Here is a 5,523-nt window from a genome sequence, read left to right as displayed (position 1 = left end):
GGGTGGTGGTGGCCTGAGGGTAGACCAGATTCAAATCCCCATTCCATTTCCTGGCAGTGTGGCTTCAGGTGAGTTTTTAGGCTCTTTATACCTGGTTTCCTATCTATAAGATGAGGCTATTTTATTATCGACCTCACAGTTAGGGGCTCAGCACAGGAGGAAGCACTGGGTCTGTGGCAGGAGGAGGCCACGTGGAAGGTAGTTGTGCAGGTGACAACTGAAGTTCTAGGCAGGTGCTGTTACTTAGGGGCAGGAGCAGAGAGTGAGAAGCAGCCTCAGGGAACCCCACCACTGAAGGCCCAGACCGGCGATCGGAGTGTTCCTGCTCCAGAACCTTTGCAATGACTGTTCATTTCATTCAGGTCTCAGCTTTCGAAGCACGTCTCCCCGACGAGCTCTCCTCTGCCCACCCCGTTTACTAGCTCAACCTGCTGGAACATCAGCTCCATGCTGTACCGACTGTCCCACTCCACTAGAGAACAGCGCCTGACATGTCGCAGGTGTTCTGCAAATATTTGTTGGTTGGATGACTAAAAAGCAACATCTAGAGAGAGAAGGGAATCCGGGAGCAGTAATAGGTATGAATCAAGGAAGATGGGGGTGTCAGAGAGAGACAGGCTATGGGGCACCAACCCCCAGGACTCAGGTGCCCTCATCAGAGCTGGGCGCTAACATTTGCTTAGCTGGCCGCAGGAAGGGTGCAGCTGCTGAGTCAGGCTTGGGAAGGCTGGAAGGACTTTCTTCCTTGGTTAAGAGCGGCAGGGGTGGTTTATTAATCCCCTCGTCACTACAGAATCTCGCTCCCTCTCTACCTCACCAGTGTTGGCCTTTGCCATCCCCAGAACAGCCCTCATCCTTTGCATTCCTCCCATTCCCTGTTTTCCTAGTCCATGCCCAAGACGGTTGTCCTGCTACCGCCTCATCCCTGAGCAGAAGGGATGCTATCTGGCATGGTCTCATACATTTTGACGAGTTTTCTCCAAATTTGTCTTAGGTACTATTTCCTTTCCAGACTGACGCTGTCTGCTGAGGGGGCTGGTTGGCCAGAACTTCCCGAGCCACAATCTGTTGTTCATGATGGAGGTCCCCCCGCTGGGAGCCAGGGAGGAGAATACCACAGTGGCATTTGTAACCCTGAGAAACCCCAAGAGCCAGGAAATTCGAGTGAGGCCGTGGGTTTTCACGTTGCACTCTCTTATGCTCCCAAACTGCTCCTTGCCACCCAGATAGTTGAGTCATCACTGCCAGCCAGGACTCTTCCCTAAAGACCTGCTGTCTAGAGGAAGGCGCAGCCCTTCCTCACCTGCCTGCCTCGTGCCTGTCCCTACCTCCTCGAGGAATTCCTCCCTCCCCGGCACCCCTCCAGCCCTCCCACCAGCCAGGGGCACATCAGAGCTCAGTGTGTACAACCACCTGCAAGCCTTTTCACAAGTCAGCCCCAGAGAAGCTGAAGAACGTGCCCCAACCGCACAGTAAATGGTAGAGCTGGCATGTGAAGCAAGTCTAGCTGGAAGTCCAGGGTGGTCTCCATCGTGACTAGATGTCACCGCCCCAGAAGGAAGAAGTGAAGTGTGACTCAGGCTGACAATACTTGCAGTCCTCCCAGGTGGCCGCCAGATGGCTGTGAGCGCTCACTTCCAGGTGAGACCACTTTTTTTTTAAAGATCTGTTTTATTTATTTATGCATACAAGCATTGGGGTACAGTCCAGAGATATGGGGAGGGGAGTGAGAGGGTTCACCAGAGACAGAGTGGGGAGCAGAACAGGTGGATCCACCGAAATACAATGGGAGGAGCAGCAGGCGAGACAGGAGAGGTCTGCTGCATCACGTGGGTCAGCGCCTTGGCCTGAGATCTAACTCCGACAGCTTCCTAATGCTGAGACTTAAGCCCTTGCATCACCTGGGAGGAGATTGTTCACTTTTTATTGAAGTAACACTGTATTATAACTTCATGTAGGTTTCAGGTGTTCCTTGTTGAGAGCCAGCATGTGTCTGTGGTGCATAAAGGTCACTGCTGGAAGTCCAAACCTAGGGTACACCATGGTTCCTTGGACTACCACCTCTCTGTCCTCTTTCTTTTTTATCTATGTACCACATGAGCAAATTACATGTTTACCTTTTTCTGTCAAGCTCATTTTACTAAGTGCAATTCCCTTTAGGTGGATCCACGTTGTTGCAATTGTAGGATTTCCTCCTTCCCCTCCTTTTTTTAGGTAGATGAGTGGTATCTGCTGTGTCTGTTTTCCATTGGGCACTTAAGTTGTTTCCAGTTCTTGGTTATGGTAAACAGGGCTGCCGCAAACATGTACATATCTTGTATATATTGTTTTGAGTTATTGTTCCTTTTCTCCCTTTTCCACCAATCTGGGGAATCCCCTAAGCAGACACCCTGAGGGGAGGTGTATGTATATGAGACACAGATGATACTATACAAGCTCTTTGTCCAAGCCTCCCCTCCCCCAACCTGGCCATAACCAGTATACCGGTGCTTAGCACAGATTCCTTCATTCATTCAGCTAATACTTAGATGGGTCCCTTGTGCTGGTGTGTAGCTCGTGCTACAGAGATGATTTGAACGCATCCTTGCAATTTCAACATTCAGTAACATTGAAGATTGAATAATATCTGCTTAACATTTAATAAGCAAACACTAGGGCCCTCCCTGATGGTGCAGCGGGTTGGAGCACAGCACTAAGAAGCTAAAGCCACTTCAGCATGAGTTTGATCCCCGCCCCTGAGGTGACCCACATGGCGCAGCGACCTCTCCTGACCCGCCCGCTGCTCCCTTCAGCAGTGTGCTTTATCAGTCGGCCTGTTCTGCTCCCCATTCTATTTCTGGTGAATCCTCTTACAGCCCCTGCACCTCTGGCCTGTACCCCAGTTCTGTATGCATAAATAAAAATGAATCTTAAAAAATAAATAAGTAAATAAATAAATAAGCAAGCACTATTTCCAGGCACAAAGGATACAGCAATGAACAAAAACCCAGTCTTCTTCATGGAGCTTCCCCCATTCTGATGTAGAGACGCACAAATGAGAACAAAGAGAGGTCTACAAGTGATACTCATTATGGTATCAAGTAGGGAGCCCTCCAGGGTCTCATGTATACAGTCACGATATGGTTATTTAATAAACAACTACTTTGTCCTTATGTTTGTAGCAATGGAAGAAGAGAAACATGTTTCCTGACTTACTAGAACTTCCAGCCTAGAAAAAAGTGAGTAGTTATACATTTGATACATATTCTTTAAGATTTATTTATGCATACAAAACTAGGGGGTTGTGGGGGTGAGAGGATTCGCCAGAGATAGGGTGGGGAGCAGAACAGGCAGATTGACTGAAGTACACTGCTGAGGGGAGCAGCGGGTTGTGACAGGAGAGGTCTACGCCATGTGGGTCACCTCCCTGTCTGGGGATCAAACTCATGCTGCAGTGGCTGCGGACAGCTTCATAGTGTTGTGCTGTGCTTTAACCCATTGTGCCACCAGGGAGGACCCTCTTTTGATACATATTCTGAAGGAAAAAGGAGGTGTGATGCAGAATAACCAGGAAACCCCTTTTAAGGGAGGGAGGTCCTGGAGTGAATCACTTAAAGAGACAGAGAGTTAAAAGCACAAAGTCTCTGAGGAGGGAGAGTTGATGTATTTGAGGAGTGGGGAGGTCAGTGTGTCTGCAACCCAGTGAGCCAAAGGGAGAGGCCGGAGTTGAGATCAGAGAGGTGAGCAGAGGAAGGAGACTGGAAGTCATGGAAAGCAGTGAGATGGGACCACGGGTGGGCTTAGATGGGGCTGACATGTCCGTGTCTGCTGCCATATTTTCAAAGAATCACCCTAACTGCTTAGCTTAGCTGAGGACAGAGAGGAGATGGGGAACAGAAGCATCTCTACCAGGAGGCCCTTCAGTCATCTGGACAGGGATGATGAGGGTGCAGGGCTCAGCTGCAGGAATTCAGATGGTTCAGCTTGACCAGCTGGGACAAGTGTTATAGCAGCTCTGCTTGCCCTGAGGTGGTCACAGAGGGTTTCATGCAGTGGGGACCCTTCATGCAGAGGGGCTGTGTAGGATTAGTTTGCCAGGCAAATGGAGTGAGAGGAGATGGAGACTCTCCAGGAGAGAGAGCAGGTATAGAATAAAGGCAAGGAGAGAGAAAAGAATGTATGCATTGGGCAAGGGACTGCCCATCTTCTTGGAGTGGAAGAAGGTGTTAGGATGAGCCAAGACAAGGTGGAGAAACTTCCAGAGCAGGAAACAAAGGGTTGTGACGTCTAAGTTATTATTGAAAAGTTAACTGGCAGATCTGCGGTTTCAAGAGAGCCCGGTGCTGTCAGGGCCGACTTGATGAGGCGTCTGGAAACTGTGAGACAGTGAGGCTGGCAAAAGAAGACGGGGAACAGAACCCAGGAGAATGTAGAGGCAAAATCAGAAGGATTTTCATCTGGGGACTAAGGACGCCAGCGAGGCGGACTACAGCTTCTGATTGGTAACTAGGAGATGAGGCCTCCCGAGTCAGGAAGACAGGCCAGGTAATTTCAGAGACGTGGGGGACACGCAGGTGGAGGCGCTGAGCAAACAGATGGACCCTAGGAGGCACAGCAGGCGGGCGGTAGCCGCTGGTCTCATAGATCTTGGGTTCATACCCTGGCCTCAGTTGTGACTGTGGGCTCCTGGGGGTGATTTTACTTCTGAAGCATACAAATTGGGAATAATAAAACTCACACCTTTAGGCCAGTTGTGGGCATTATTAGATGAAAAGCTGTAAATAAAATTCTTAGCAGAATGAACATTCTGCTGCTAGTAAGTGGCCTGTGCTTGTGGACCATATTGTGCTGTTACAGGTGTGGCAGCAGGGAAAGGAGCGAGCGCTAAGCTGCAGATGGAGACGGGAGACTTCTTGGCTCTCAGATGGGAACTGAGAAGAATGGCCGAGGTGACTCCAGAAGAGTGTGGATAGGACTCAGGACTGAGCTGGGCCACCACTGATGAAAGTGGGGCACAGCAGAGGGTATAGGAGGCCCAGGGAGCACGGGGTAGAGGAAAAGGGAGTCCTTTAAAGCCTAGAGCAGGCAGAGGAAGGAGAGCCAGAAGCCTGGCCGGGCAGAGTAGGCCAAGGGGAACAATCAGGCTGGTCACCTGGCCAGAGGGTGCTGGGTCAGACCGGTGGGCTGAGGTGGCCGAAAGAGGACAGGAAGGTGTAGGGCAGGGTGAGAGGAACGCAGAAGCTGGGTGGGGGAGGTCGGAATGCAGGGCCCAGCTGCCGTCCCTGCAGCGCCACACTCGCCAAGGCCGTGCTGGGCCCGCAGGCGGGAAAGTGACCACGCTTCATGTCCGAATTCTGCCGCTGACTGTGGACCTCGGACCAAACTATAGGCCCGGGACCAGTGGCCCGCCTTTCCCGAGCTGCTTCCTAACTTGAGGACGACAGGTAGTTACAGGTATTAACACGCCACTCGGCAGTGGGCCTTGGGCTGCGGTGGGAGCCTCGAGGGACAAGCGTGAGAGCCCCCCCCACCCTCTTTCGTTCG

Source organism: Condylura cristata, unplaced genomic scaffold, assembly GCF_000260355.1.
Source record: "Condylura cristata isolate star-nosed mole 26May11 unplaced genomic scaffold, ConCri1.0 scaffold00008, whole genome shotgun sequence".
NCBI classification, from domain to species: Eukaryota; Metazoa; Chordata; class Mammalia; order Eulipotyphla; family Talpidae; genus Condylura; species Condylura cristata.
The sequence above is the reverse complement of the archived record's forward strand: the minus strand, read 5'-3'. Positions refer to the sequence as shown.